The sequence below is a fragment of the Simochromis diagramma genome, unplaced genomic scaffold, assembly GCF_900408965.1.
Source record: "Simochromis diagramma unplaced genomic scaffold, fSimDia1.1 OVJJ01000355.1, whole genome shotgun sequence".
NCBI classification, from domain to species: domain Eukaryota; kingdom Metazoa; phylum Chordata; class Actinopteri; order Cichliformes; family Cichlidae; genus Simochromis; species Simochromis diagramma.
This window is the reverse complement of record NW_024387174.1, coordinates 258,861-274,390: the sequence shown is the minus strand read 5'-3', so window position 1 is coordinate 274,390 and position 15,530 is coordinate 258,861. Positions and strand designations below refer to the sequence as shown.

Sequence of the window (15,530 nt, the reverse complement as noted above, 5' to 3'; positions counted from 1 at the left end):
CCCAACACTGGGTAACAGTAAATAATAAATGCTGAATCTTTTTAAGCAGTACACAGAATCGATAATGCTTGATATGTTGAGGCAGCAGCCACCCAAGATAGTGTGAGTCAGTAAGTAGCTGCGTGCACACGTGAGTGTGTGAGCGCTGGTATTCATAAGGTTTCTCCATACAAGTGTCTGATAGTACGTATTCTGTCTCACGGGTATTTCTGAGGCATGTTTTTTATAAGTTTGTTATATGACAGGTCAGAGTCGTTTGTTCTGTAAGTAATGGGATCAACGTTTCAATGAATGGGTCTATTCCTGATCTTCTAATGGCAAACCTGCCATCTAGTGGGTTAACGGGGAAGCGCCAAGTGAGGGATGAGCAGGAGTTTTTCTCCCAGCGCTCGACAGGGAAGGTCCATTTCTCTGTGTCTCACCTCCTACAGGAAATGAGGCTCACCAGCAACTGCATTTACACCATGTTGTTTAGACCCATCCTGATACAGACACATCTGTGAAGGGAGGCACTAACAGGGTTTGTTATGTTCGATTTACAACGTTCAGTAAAAACTGCAACCTACTTAAAGTTTGATAGCTGCACTTGGTGTTGGGACATTCTCAGAAAGGTTATTTATAGTCTTATTTATTTATATTTTTTAAATTTTGAGTAGGTCAAAAGTTCATTGTAAATATTGTAAATTTAGTTGTTTTTAACATGAAACAAATCCATCCTGGCGCTGTTGGTGTTTCATCAACAACCATAGATCCTTTGGTCTGTTTATTGCGTTACTTCTGACATGTCTCACACCTTCTTATCATATTCTTTATCTCTCTGTTCATTCCAGGCCAAAAGACTGTATCTCTTGCCCTTCTTTTGCATTTCTCAATTCCGAGATGGCCTTCATGTATTCTGGTCAGCATCTCTTGCTTCATTGTCTGTGGAATGACGATTTTGTCCTGCTTCAATAGCAGTCCATTGACTACACTCAGTTCTCCTCTAATATGGTAGAAGAGTGGACACGAGCCAACAAACATCCATTTGACGTGCTTTCCATAACATGTTGCAGTTCTGTGTCTTGTGCAGTCTCATCAGTTATTTGCTTAGATTTCATGTCTGGCACAGGAAGTTTGGCAGAGACCATGTTTATGTGAGTCTGAATGTCTTCTTCTGTTGTACTCACCATGCCCCCTGCGGGTGCTCGTAAGAGTGCATCTGCAATTATCAGGCGCTTTCCTGGCATGTAAACTAGCTGAAAGTCATATCTCTGCATTCTCATTATCAGACGCTAAATTCTTGGCGTCATTTCATTCAAGTTCTTCTTGATGATAGATACTAGTGGGCAATGATCTGTTTCTGCAGTGAAAGAGGGTAAGCCACATACAAAGCTGTGGAACCTCTCTAAGCCAAAATAAATAATTTATATAGCATCTTTCATGGCAGAATCACAAAGTGCTGCACATAAGATTACAAGTCATAAAAAGATTTAAAAACAACTAAATAAAACAGGCAATAAATTAACCAAAAGCAGTTTTAAAAAGGTGAGTTTTGAGCTGTTTTTTAAAAACAGCTACTGAGTCCACAGTTCTTAATGTTTGGGGGAGAGTTCCACAGTCTCGGGGCCACAGTGGCAAAAGCTCTGTCACCCTTAGTTCTCATCTTAGTCTGTTTTATAGCAAGTAAGCCCTGATCAGATGACCTCAGGGACCTGCTGGGGACATCGGGCTGTAGCAGATCAGAGATGTAGGCTGGTGCCAGTCCGTGCACAGCTCTGTAAGTCAAGACCAGGATCTTAAAATGGACTCTAAATTCAACAGGAAGCTGAGATAACAACGGTGTCACATGTGAGTACTTGGAGGATTTTGTCAAAATCCTAGCTGCAGCGTTTTGCTTGCATGTATAGCAATCTCCAGTTCAGAGCGAGATAAAATCGGGCTTAGCTTAGCCACATTTCTTAAGTGATAAAAACAAGACCGAACCAGAGATTTCACACGCCCATCCAATGTGAGAGTCGAGTCAAAAGTGACACCTAAATTCCTGATAGAAGATTTAACATAGAGTGAGAGAGGACCAAGGGCTTTCAGTATCTGCCATAAAAATCTATCAGGGGCGCATACGAGGACTTCGGTTTTCCCCTCGTTGAGTTGGAGGAAATTTGCAGCCATCCAACGTTTGATCAAATCTAAACAATTATTCAGACGCTGAAGCTTAGATAAATCCTGGGGCATAAAAGAAACGTACAACTGAATATCAAATTCATTCTCACGTTATGAACTTTTGCAAGCAAGAAAGAAAATTTCACTAATTTCACTAAACAATGTCACTAATGGTGTTGAATAGCACCTTAGGATTGCCTCTGCTCTTTGTAACCAAGTGTGAGAAATGGGCAGCTCTCGCATCTCTGATCGCATTATTAAAAGAAGCTAAAAGGTCCTTTAGATACAGGAGTTGAACATTTAGATGAGTTTTCCTCCACCTGTGCTCCGCTTTACGACAATCACGTTTTAGACAATGAATACTGTCATTTGGCCAAGGAGGAGATTTGGAGGCAGAAACACTCGTCTTAAACCGGACAAATTTCATCTAAAATAGAAAGACAATAATTATTAAAAAGACTGGTTGAGAAATCAAAACCATTTTGAGGAGATAGCTGTAAGTTAAAAGCATCCACAAATTTCTCCACTGTGGAGGAGTTTAAGATGCGAGAGCTAACCATCCGTCTGACGGGGGACAAAGGCTCATTAAAAGACAAGTTAAAAACAATAATGATCAGAAATAAAAATGTTCTCAGAGCAAATGAAATCAATATTAAATCCAAAGTAAAAACAAGGTCCAGTGTGTGACCTTTGCTGTGTGTAGGACCGAACACATGCTGAGCAAAATGAAAAGAATCCATAATGTTCATAAAGTCTCTGGTGAATGGATCGGAGTCATCATCAACGTGTATGTTCAAGTCTCCAACTATGAGCACCCTAGACAGCTTCATAGTAGCGGATAAGAAGTCACTGAGCTCTGATAAAAATAACCTGTTAGATCTATTAGAACCTATTAGGTGGACGATACACCACAGCACAGTAGAAAGGATCCTTGTTACCAATTTTAAGCAGCTGCAGCTCAAACGAGCGAAAAAGTCCAATTTTAACGGAGTGGCAGGAGAAATGGTCCTGGAAAGCCACGGCAAGCCCACCACCCCGACCAGATAACCGAGGCCGGGTAATAAAAGTATAGCCATCCGGGCAGAGTTCAACAAGTGACGAGTAGTCTACATCCCGCTGCCAGGTCTCAGTCAGGAATAAAAAATCCAGTTTTTTAGATAATATAAAACCATTCAACAAGAATGATTTATTAGACAGAGATCGAGCGTTAAAAAGCGCCATATTCAGTGAGCTAGAAGCCTCATTATTTGCAGAGGCTCGAGTTAAGGGACATAAATACAAAGGGTTCAAGCCGTCACGCTCCTAGAATCAACTCACCGAGGGAAGAAAATGCCAGCCCGAAGAAGAGTCTGGATAAACCCTCCTAAGGTGGCACGGTCTCAAAGAGCCGAGCCCAGCGTATCCAAACAAGGCTGTGGAAAACAAGACCCCTTCCATGGAGCTTTTCTGGACACAGGAGACAACGCACAGGAGACGTCGCTTACCAGCCAAACCCCGTCGCCAGTAAAGCCTGAGCTTTACCTGAATACCTCCTCTTCTCCCTCTCCTTCTCCGTGGTCTAGAGGAACCACCGAAATCGCCTGACGAGGATCCAGCTAATGGAGGAGGGTGGAAAATGCCGGAGGACGACGAGACATCGTGAGGCATCATAGAGGATCGGATGGATAGCAAAGCCAGGCGATCATACACCAGGGCAGCTAATACATAATTAAAACTGAGTCAGCACAGAAGAGCAGGAAAAAATAACACAACAAACTGCACCCAAATACCAATCATTCCTTCTCAGTTTGAGTGTAAATGACACTCACTCTCTGTCATGAATCTGGATGCGTAGGCTATAAGTTTCCAGTGCTCACCTTCAGCTTGCAGCATCACTGCACCAAGATGCAATCCATCTTTTAAGGCATTAGTCAACGGGAACTTTTTTGTCTCCAGTGGGAAACTGATTTGCAGTCTGTCCATACAGAGAGACCAAAACAAGCCAACACAAAACAAGCAAACACAACACATACACACACAAAAGCCCAAAGAAACAGTCCAAATTCTATCATCAAAAAAGTGCAATGTGCAATGGCAACAACGTTTATGGTTTAGTGCAGGGGTAGGCTACTCCAGGCCTCGAGTGCCGGTGTCCTACAGGTTTTAGATGTGTTCTTGATCCAACTCAGCTGATTCAAATTGCTAAATTAGGATCAGAATCCCTGAGCCAAGTCTCTGTGAATGCCATCAGACATGTGTCCCTGTAGTCACGTAAATGTGCGACATTCAAATTCAGTTCATCCAATTTACTCCTCAGAGACTGCACATTAGCCAGGATTGTTGATGGCAAAGGAATACGATTGTATCATATTTGCTTCCTCAGTCCTCAAAAGTGTTCCTGTGATTAGAGGATGATCCGGGGCTGGAAAACACTGAAGGGTAAAAAGAATCCAGAGATGGGCAGTTCCACAGAAGGTTCAAAAGAAACTCCCGTGAGTACGTAATTGTTTGTGAGTGTCAATGACACCAAACAACTGTCAGGATTGCCAATAAAACCATGCAAAATAAAAACCCCATCTTCGATAAAAGATGCGTGGACTCAGCACCCAGTCCATGAGTCATTGGAAAGTGGCTTAGGCTCCCAGCAAGCCAAGCAAAAGTGTGATAAATTGGTACAAACCATTCAGAGTGGAGAAAGATCTTTTCTCCTTAGACTCTGGAGACAAAGGCATCTGTCAGTAGCCCTCGGTTAAATCCAGTGTCTTGAGAAAGCGAGCAGTGCCTAACCGTTCCAGGAGTTTCTTGAGTCGGGGCATTGGGTAAGCATCAAACTGAGACACACTCATTCACCTTGTGGTAGTTGACAGAAACAAACAGACCCATCTGTCTTCACTTATAAGAACTATGGGGCTATACCACTCACTGTGCGGCTCTTTTATTACTCCCAGCATCAGTATTTCAGCCAATTCTCTCTAAATAATTTGTCTTTTAAGTTCAGGTAACCAGTAGGGCCGTGAACGCAGCGTCACACCAGGGCGGGTTATAAAATGGTGCTCTGCGAGAGCTGTACGGTCGGGCAGGGGGAGAACACATCTGCAAAAAGCTGCTGCAATGCAGCAACATCTGCTCTCTGGACCTGCGTGAGATGGTCATCACAATGGACAACGCAACTGAAAAATGACAACACATATTAAAAATGTATGTAGCAGTCTCATCTGCCATATGTTTGTTTATATACTGACCAAGAAACTGTCTCAGTGTTTCTGTTTATTTCCATCCTCACAGTCAGTCACAGCCATCACACAGCATCAGGAAACATCTCTGTGATTTAGAAAAGAAAACAGTCATTCTAAACACACTGACAGAGGACTGATGACATCACAAATTGTACACATATGTACATGCACTGTGTTGCATAGCACAAAAAAGACTCAACTTATAAAATGTATATTTCATTGGAATTAAACAATTTCTGACTTTCGGACTGAAATTGAAGGCTTTCACATCCACGGTTGATCACAGAGTCAAAGTCCTTTATACACAGTCCTTCAGGTACAGATAATACAGGAAGATAGAGATCCTAAAAACACAGTTAAAGTAGCCAATAATGTGTTACATATAATTCATTTTAAGTTTATGTTGAGTTTTAAAATGTTCTCTGCAATAAAAGTTTTTACTCTCTGAAAAACCATCAGAGCTTCAACACCTGGTATATTACTCAGTAAACAAAACCAAAAAGTTAAAGGCAGACATCTGAAAACAAGACGTCACTGATCAACAACGTGACAGAACGAGAGTCAACAGTTTACTGTCAGTCAGAGTTTGATCATTAACAGGGAGCAGCAGGGTACAAAAGTCACGCAGAGTAGCTGAAAGTATCCAAGTACATGTAAAACTGTCCTTTATGCTTTCAGGGACTTTAATCAATAATATTTTTTCTACTTATGTGCTGTTTTGCACTTCTTGCAGCTGAAATTGTGGCACAACCTTCAGGTTAAGTTTTAAATAAAAAAACAACAACTTCTTTTCCCCTCTCACAAAAAGCAGCTGTTGCTCAGCGTCACTTCAGATGTAAATGAATTTTTAGAAACTCAAAGTCAAGTTTCCAGAAACTGTAACATTTATTTTCACTCCCATTAAAAATCTCACAGCCGCTGATATTCATCTGTCAACATTTGCTAACCAGTAAAAATCTAACTATACATGCTGCTGGTGAGTTCAGCTCCATCTTCACCAGTTGTGACAGTTAAAATGATGCTTAGAGGTCAGATATGACACAATTTATCACATCCAGGCATGATTTTTCCTGTGGTGAGCAAATCCACACTGTAATTGAATCTGTTCTTTTAGAGAAAAGGTATAAATGAGGGGTGTCAAACATAAGGCTCGTGGGTCAGATTCGGCATGAAAAATTCTCCATCTGACCCGCTGGATGCTCTTTCAGTCAAGCATATTGCATTAACTGATTAAAGATACACAACTATCACCTTTCAAAAGACACGGACAAGTCAGCCAGTAATGGGAAACACATGATGCATTTAAAGTTTATGTTCAACTGTAAAATATTCTCTGTAATGTAAATTGTTCTGCTCTCTGACAAACCATCAGAGGTGCAGCACGTGTATCATTTGGTGTTTGAAGCAGAAACAAAAGCAAAGAGTTAAAGGAAGACACATTTGAAGAAGAAGGAAAATGAAAACAAGACGTCACTGAGCAACAACCTGACAGAACGAGAGCCAGCAGTTTACTATCAGAACTGAGGCTGATCATTAACAGGGAGCAGCAGGTAACAAGGTCATCAGCAGTGGAGGAAAGTATGGAAGTAATACTCAGCTTCATATTTGAAGATACTCGAGTATCTTAGCTGCAGGTCTGGAACAATGGTTTTATTTCCTTTCCCATTAAACATCTCACACAGCCCCTCATCTGTGACCCTTAGCAAACCCACTGGATATCTACCTGTACATAAAGGAGATCAGATCAGTTCCATCTAGACCAGCTGTAACAGGAAAATGCTGCTTACACTTTGATGCATCACTTTCAGTTTGTCATATAAGACAATATATCAGATTGAGGCATTATTTTCCTGCAGTGAGTAAATCTACTTTGTACTTTACTCTTTTCTTTTAGGTAAAGGCTCTAAACAGTACTTGTACACTGTGGAAATCCCATAAGAACGTCTCCTGAACTCTGAAAAATAACAAAACAAAGACTAAAAGGAGGTCATGGGTGCTGATGATGATGATGATGATGATGATGAAGAGGAGTAGCATGCATTTAAAAAGTGACTGATGTCCTAGAATACAACAGAACAGTGTCTCTACAAACTTATGAAAACATGACAGTCTTGCATTAGTTTGTATTCTTATGATTTCAAAAAACGAGGGAAAAATCTCCTTGAAATGCACAATTCCTTTTTGTTATTTCTTAGTGTGTGACGTATTTTATTGGCTTTATGATTGGTGCAAACAGTTTCCTGATTCATAATGGAAATAGATTTTAGACACAGGAGGAACACGCAGTGATCAGCAGGAGCAGCTTGGAGTCCAGTCTTCTTCACACTGAGGAGGGACATATATGCAGGAACAGTTGTCATAACTGTTACAACCACCAGATGGCGAAAGAGTCCCACTGCAACTTTAAGCCATGAAGGATGTGTCTTGATGTTTGCTTGTGATAAATCTGCTTTATGTGAGTCTTTTTCAGAGAGTAACAGTAATATGTCTGATTATATGTCTTTAATCAGTAAAGTCTCGCTTTGCTAGAAATAAATAAATAATAAAATTGTAAACATGCAGCTGTATGTTAGAAGTCAAAGGGTCCTTAAGTCTTCTGTAAATTGACGGGGATCAAATGAAGGACACAAGTATCTGTTCTTACTCTAATAAATGCTGCTTTAATATCCAACAGACTATTTTCCTTCCTCATCAGCAGTAAACAGCTCGACTGCGTCTGTGCATTTGTGTCCTCCATACTTGTTTCCACAGACATCTCAGGCTTGATGCCACGATGCAGTGTAGAAACCTGACAACCCTCTGACTCATGTTCAAATGTTCAAGGACATTTCTCAGGATCATGTATGACCCCTTTTTGACATTTGGACTTTCATTAATAATATTTGTGTTTCTGAGTCATTTTTGTGGAGACTTCTGTCCAACGTAGTGTCCAAATGAAGCCTGAAGCTTTTCTTCACCCTCTTGTCAGATGGTCAGCAACAAAACTCTGTTCCAACCAATGTCTGATAAGAGATGAGACACAGCAGCTGAGCAAATGATCATTTCATGCTGAAGACATCCTCAGACAGAATTAAATACATACATAAACACAGCCTGGTGCCAATAACACAGCTAATGACACTGCTGTATCACTGGCTTTACTGATTAAAGACCATATCTGAAGGAAATCTTTGAACACAACAGAAAGTGACCTTTTAAACCTGCGACACTGATGCTGCATTCAAGGACCATTACAAACATCTGAAAGGACTTAAGAACATGAAGAAAATGTGACTTGTTTCTCTGTAATGAAGCTGTTTTAGTGAAGAAAGTTGAAAGGTCACAGAGCGACTGCTGAATCTTCTGCTCTAAACATGAACTCTGAACTTTGTGATGCTTCAGGAGGAAAACTGCTTCAGTTATTCTCTCAGATTAGTTTCATATTTTCTGCATCAGATTTGAGTGAGATCCTGGAATGAAGACAGAAGAAAAGACTTTGTTCAAAGTTTGATTTATAGTCAAACCTTCCAGTTTATTCACACAATAAAACATCAACACAATATATGAATTCATTCATTAAAATCACAGTTTTTACTCATTTGTTTGATGATTTTGACAAAAACAAACACAAACACACACACATGGTCTGCCATACTCATGAAGAGAAATGTCGACATTTTTCAATACAAATATTCCAGAAACATTTAGAGGATAGAGAAGTTTACATTTTCATGTGGAGAAATATTTTAGTAAATGAAAATGATGATGAGCAGTGATAGCCTCCATAAACAGTCACAGGAAAGATCTCCTTTAAAAACTCAGAAACATCAAGAGAACAACTAGAAGATGTGGAGGTACCACCCATAATGTTTGACTGACAGCTGATCTCTGTGCAGAAATGATGGAGAGAAAATAAAATGAAACTAAAATACAGATTTAAACCCACAATATGAAAGACTTCAGTCTATTTGAGCTTAATCAACTCAGCAGTGTCTCCATAATAATAAGGCAACAGTCCAGCATAGAGCGGCTGAGTGAATGTGGTCTGGACTCTGTGGAGGAGAGTCATGGTTTCAGAGACGCTGTAGAAGGACAAAATACCTGCTCTGTGATCCAGGTACACTCCTACTCTGGAGGAACGAGGACCTGAGACAGGAGTTTGGATGTTGTTGTACCGAAATGTATAACTGTTGTTGTCACAATCTAATGACCAAGATTTGTCATTATGTCCAAATTTACATTCATTACTATTCCCTGCTCTGCTGATATTCTTGTATGCGACTGCTACATAAGCTCCTCTCCCTCTCCACTCCACCTCCCAGTAACAACGTCCAGTCAGACTCTCTCTACTCAGGACCTGACAACATCCAGTGAATCTCTCTGGATGAGCAGAATAAGACTGTTGTTGATTCATAAATGTTGCTTTTCTGTTCCCCTCTGATAATAACAGCCATGTGTTTGCTGTGTTTGGATCCAGTGTGATTTCACGTGAATATTTTAAGAATCCAGCTCTGGTCTTTGGCTCTGGTTGTGACAGTAAAACATCCACTTCAGTGACTGTCAGTGAGATGTTTGTCCATTGCTCTCTCAGAATGTCCTGTAGTTTATCTCTGACCTCTGACACAGCTGCTGTCACATCCTCAAAGTAGCTCAGAGGACGGATATTGATGCTGAATGAGTCTGTAGACTCACTGAGTGCTGACAGTGAGGGGTAGTTGTGTAGAAACTGGATGTGATCCTCTGTGTGTGAGAGCTGCTTCAGCTCAGCATCTTTCCTCTTCAGCTCAGTGATCTCCTGCTCCAGCTTCTCCTGAAGCTCTTTGACTCGACTCACTTCAGTTTCCTGCTGGGATCTGATCTGCTGCTTCACATCAGAGCTTCTTTTCTGGATGAGATGGATCAGCTCAGTGAAGATCTTCTCACTGTGCTCCACTGTTTGATCAGCAGACTGATTGATGGCCTCCACATCATGTTGAAGCAGCTTCACATCTTTCTCTCTGTCCTGGATTCTCTGCTGGATGTTTTGTCGACTCACCTCCAGCTCTCTCTGCCTCTCAGTCCTTTCTGCTGCAGCTGAGACTGTGTCGTGGCCTTTATGTTCATCCACAGAGCAGAGATAACAGATACTCTGCTGATCAGTACGGCAGAACATCTTCATCACCTCATCATGACGAGAGCAGATGTTCTCCTGGAGCTTCTTGGAGGGCTCCACCAGCTTGTGTTTCTTTAATGGAGCCACATCATAATGAGGCTGAAGATGTTCCTTACAGTAAGATGCCAGACAGAATAAACAGGACTTGAAGGCTTTCATTTTTCTTCCAGTGCAGACATCACAGGCCACATCTTCAGGTCCAGCATAGCAGTGATCAGCAGGAGCAGCTTGGAGTCCAGTCTTCTTCAGCTCCTCCACTAAATCTGCTAACATGGTGTTTTTCATCAGGACAGGCCTCGCTGTGAAAGTCCTCCGGCACTGAGGGCAGCTGTAGATTTTCCTGTTTTCCTCTCCATCCCAGTGGGTTTTAATACAGTTCATGCAGTAGCTGTGTCCACAGGGAATAGTCACCGGATCCTGTAGTAGATCCAAACAGACTGAACAGCAGAATTTTGTTTGGTCCATTTGATTCATGTGCTGTGCCGTTTCACCGTCTCTCAGTGACTGTCAGACAGTTTGACTTTCTCTGAACAGAAACAACCTCTGTGCTCTGAAGGGAAACAGATCTCTGCTCTTGTTCACCTCCTACAGGAAATGAGGCTCACCAGCAACTGCATTTACACCATGTTGTTTAGACCCATCCTGATACAGACACATCTGTGAAGGGAGGCAACAACAAGTCATAAATGCTTATTTCATCAGTGCTAGGGTTTGTTATGTTTGATTTACAATATGCAGTTAAAACTGACCTAGCTAACCTTGTTAACTAGTAACTTAGTCTATATGAAATGGCTTGTGGCGATGATTTAAGTAAGGTAAAACTTTATTGGTATAGTACCTTTTGAGATAATAAAGCGCTCCATGATAACGCTGGTTACACCCTTGTGCACAGGTGTCAAAACTCCAGTCCTTGAGGTCCTGAAACTTTTACATGTGTCGCTGCTCCAACACACCTTAATAAAATTAGATCAATTAGCAAGAGCCCTGACTGCATACTGAGGTGACAATTCAGCCATTAGATTTATGTTATAGCAGCTCATGAACGAATGAACGTGGCACAATCAAAGCATTTTTATTGTTGAAGTACATTTTTTTTCTCCAAACACTTTCATTTATTTAAAACCAGAAAATGCATTTTCTGAAGAAACTGCAGTGTGAATGCTGATAACTGAACGTTTTGAGTTGAAATAATTGCTGAATGTTAAGTTAAAAATGTTGAGGTTTAGGGGTTCCCACCTCAGCATGTAGTCAAGACTCTTGCTAATGACCTACTCATTTTATTCAGGTGTGTTGCAGCAGGGACACATGTAAAAGTTTCAGGACTTTGACACCCCTGCCCTTGTGGATTAAACAGAATGAATTTGTTACCCTCTTAACTCATCTAAACAAGGCATTTTGTAGAGGGTACAGCAGCCATGGCAGTTTTTCTTGAAACAACTAATCTCACGTGTTGACTTTTTCCTCAAAATAAGCATGGGAACAACTGTCTACAATAAATCAAACATATGTTTCACTCATTATGTAAGAATTGTTATACAAATGACCAGTGCCAAGTAGGGCTGCCACAAATGATGATTTTGATCGTCGACTAGTCACCGATTATTTCTGCGATTAGTTGACTGATCAGATCATGCATCCATTGGACGCACAGCTTACTGCACTAGCATGACCCATCCTCCAAATCCGGGGAAAAGGACGACGCATTTGTCGGAGTCTTCGAAATGGACAGCCGTCGTCGCTGTAACGCAATCGGCCTACAAATGCGGCCTCCGAAGAATGCCGCCCCTGAATTTGGACAGAGCTACGATGCCGGAGACTGCTTCTTCTTTTGCCTTTAACGGCAGCTGGCATCCTTGAACATGCATTGCTTCCATCTTCTGTTTCAGTCCGTTATGACACTCTTAAATCCTACTGCTTATTCCTGTCTTTCAGGATCTTACAAAGCTTCAAACGACGCGTCGACTATTAAATTAGTGGTTTACGATTTTGATAAACGACGTAATAATGACTAGTCGACTAATCTTGGCAGCCCTAATGCCAAGTATACTGTGGTGTAAAAAAGTCATTAACTGCATGCTTGCTTCACCTACTTAGTTTTAGTATTTTAATTTCCTAACTGTACATCCACAGCTTTGCTCACTGCAGCTGTATTGCGCAGTTATGTTACACCCCTGAAAGCAGAGGGGAAATTACGAGTGATTTTCAAGTGATTCTCTCATGCAGTAGTTTAATGCAATGAAAAATGAACATAAGTAATTCACATTGCGTACTGCTCAATGTCACACAGTGGAAGAAAGAGCTAATTAATAACCCAAAAATTACAATTGAGTGCTTACTATTTGTATCTGAACATGTTTCTGTACAAAATAGATAACAATAGAAACGTTTGTAGCTCCTGCCGTTAGCTTAATGGCCATTGTGCAACTGAGGCTCAAAACCGCGGTCTACCCACTAAAAATCTATAATAAGATGTTTCTGAAGCTCACAAAATAACGAAAGACTACCTATAAAATATCTCAACAACGTACAGAGTATAAAATATCATGTTTTGATCACCATTACCTTAAAACACGGAGGAAAGAATGACGAGGGTGATTTTGAGATGCTTCTCTTCTGCAGTAGTTTTGTAATGAGGAGAGAGCGCGCGAAAGCCCCCTGGTAGAGAAAGAAGCCATTACCAATCGATCCCAGAAAAGACTTACTAGCCGATTACTGATGTACAGATCGCAGTTCTCTTGAATCAAATGACAACCATTAATGCAACATGAAAAATAACCAATTTAAAACAATTTCGCAGTGTATTTACATTGTTTTCAGGCTTAAGAATTTGTGCCTTTTTTTTTTACTGTCAACTCTTTTAGTACAAAATCAACTTATGAATAACACCTGTATGGAGTCTTTTGGTACTGCTAAGGGGCTATAAGGGTAGTTTTCCACCCTGTCACAGTTACAGCAGCACTTTGTATCATCCACAGTCCTGAAAATTTTGGTGCATTGTTGTATTGTTGGGTTATATTTTTAAAAAAATTGAAAACGAAAAACTTTTTGTTATTCGTGAATGTATTTTACTGTATTTATTACCAGTGCAAATAATTCAATTATTCATAATGGACACTCAAGTTTACAAAAAACTTGAAGGAATTAAAAATTTAACAAATTATAGATAAAAAGATCAAAACTAGCCATTTAAATCCTGTCTCAGTTTTTGTAGCAAATCTTAAAAAGAATATTCAACATAAAAATGTAAACACATCTGCAGATATTTTCCTATAGCAGAACATCTTTATCACCTCATCATAACCGGACTTGAAGGCTTTCATTTGAACACACTTCAGATCTGAAAAGGGAAAAAAACTCATGCTGGATATCTGAGCTGATATGAACTGAGTGCTATGTTAGGAACCAAAGGATTTCACATTGTATGATGGAAGTGAAAACTGAATTGAACTGAATCTCCACCCAGGTCTCAAAAACATAATGTCTGGTGAGGTTTTTCAGGGGGGGTTATGATTAAAATGCAACACCGCAACCTAGGGGAATTTCACCGCTATGAAATATAAAGATTGTAGTTTCAAACAAGCCAAACAAATGATAACGCAGGCTCGAATACACTACTGATGCAGACTGGTTTCAATATCAAAATACTTTTATTCAATATATTTGTTAAAAACAAACAAACAAATACAAATAAAACAGAAGTTAAAACAAGTGCAGCATGAATCAGTATAAAGTTTGAATGTGAAGTAAAACAACCAAATATTGAGCTGGACTTACCAGTAGCTGAGGACCATGGGGAGAAAAAAGGCACACGTACAAACCAACCACCTATATACACAAGGTGGTGTAAAACAAAAGGAATGTGGAAAACAACCCACTGGCATGAAGGCCCCACGGCTACTAGCTTATCCTACTTTTAAACCTGTAATAGGACACTTACCACCAGGCTCATTGCTCACAGTCATACAAGAAGAACTACTAAAATCTACTCCAAGCATTTTAAAACATCACACATGCTTTTAAAACAAAGAAAATAAAAAATACACAAGTCAAATAGTAATTTACACTCCACAGGTGAATGATGGTTGTTATAACTGATCCTAGCACAAACACACTTTGTGCTAGAACACAATGCAGCATGGGGCCATCTGTGGCGACTGGAGCAAGTCAAACAGACAAATAGCAGATGTAAGCAGACACCAGCAAGACACACGTGAAGAGATCCTTTGAACCCAACGACGTAGGCAAAACAGAAATATAAGAATCAGAATCAGAATTGTGTTTATTGGCCATGTATATGTGCGGTAGATGGTGACTCTCAAGCACAGCAATGTAAATCTCACACACACACACACACACACACACACACACACACACACACACACACACACACACACACACACACACCAAATTAAGGATTGTACATTAACATATGTTATTGTGGAAACTGGGGTTAGGGTTAACTGAATTTAACCAGATAAATATTTGATATAGTGAGAGAAAGAGAGTAAATGGCAAACAGCCATTATAATTCATCATACACTGAGAGTAGCAGACAAATCAATAAAACACCTCTTCCAATTAATCTAATAATTCATTCAGCGTCCATCTGTTTGTTTTTTTATGAGCTTTGTTTGATTTGATAAGTATCTGAGGCTGAGACCACAGGACTGTGAAATCGAATAAATATTATGCTGAACAGTCCAAAAGATTCAATAATCTTTTAATCTTTTGGAAATTTTCCCAATTCCTACTAATGAATGTTATCTTGTTTCAGGATACATAATATCTGCCGTTATCTAAAGACACATCTGCTTACCTGTATCTTTTGCTTGTTTCTCCTTTTCTGTTTTTTTCTAAACCGAGGACCTGATGGCTTTGACCTTTTCTTGTCCATTTTTGTCCATCAGGAATTTTTCACTCCAGCATCAACACCTAATAGACCTACACCTTGTGGCCCCTAGAGACAAAGCAGTACGTACAAACTCCAAAACACGTACAAAACACAACGGAAGTGCTGCAGGATGCTAGGGACAATGCTGAGCTTT

The 15,530-nt window shown here is 40.3% G+C and overlaps 1 pseudogene; it reads right to left on the bottom strand.

Annotated features, from left to right (window-relative positions):
• Positions 1 to 9,998: 9,998 nt before the first annotated feature.
• Positions 9,999 to 10,950, bottom strand: LOC120744763 (annotated as a pseudogene).
• Between the last annotated feature and the right edge of the window lie 4,580 nt (positions 10,951 to 15,530).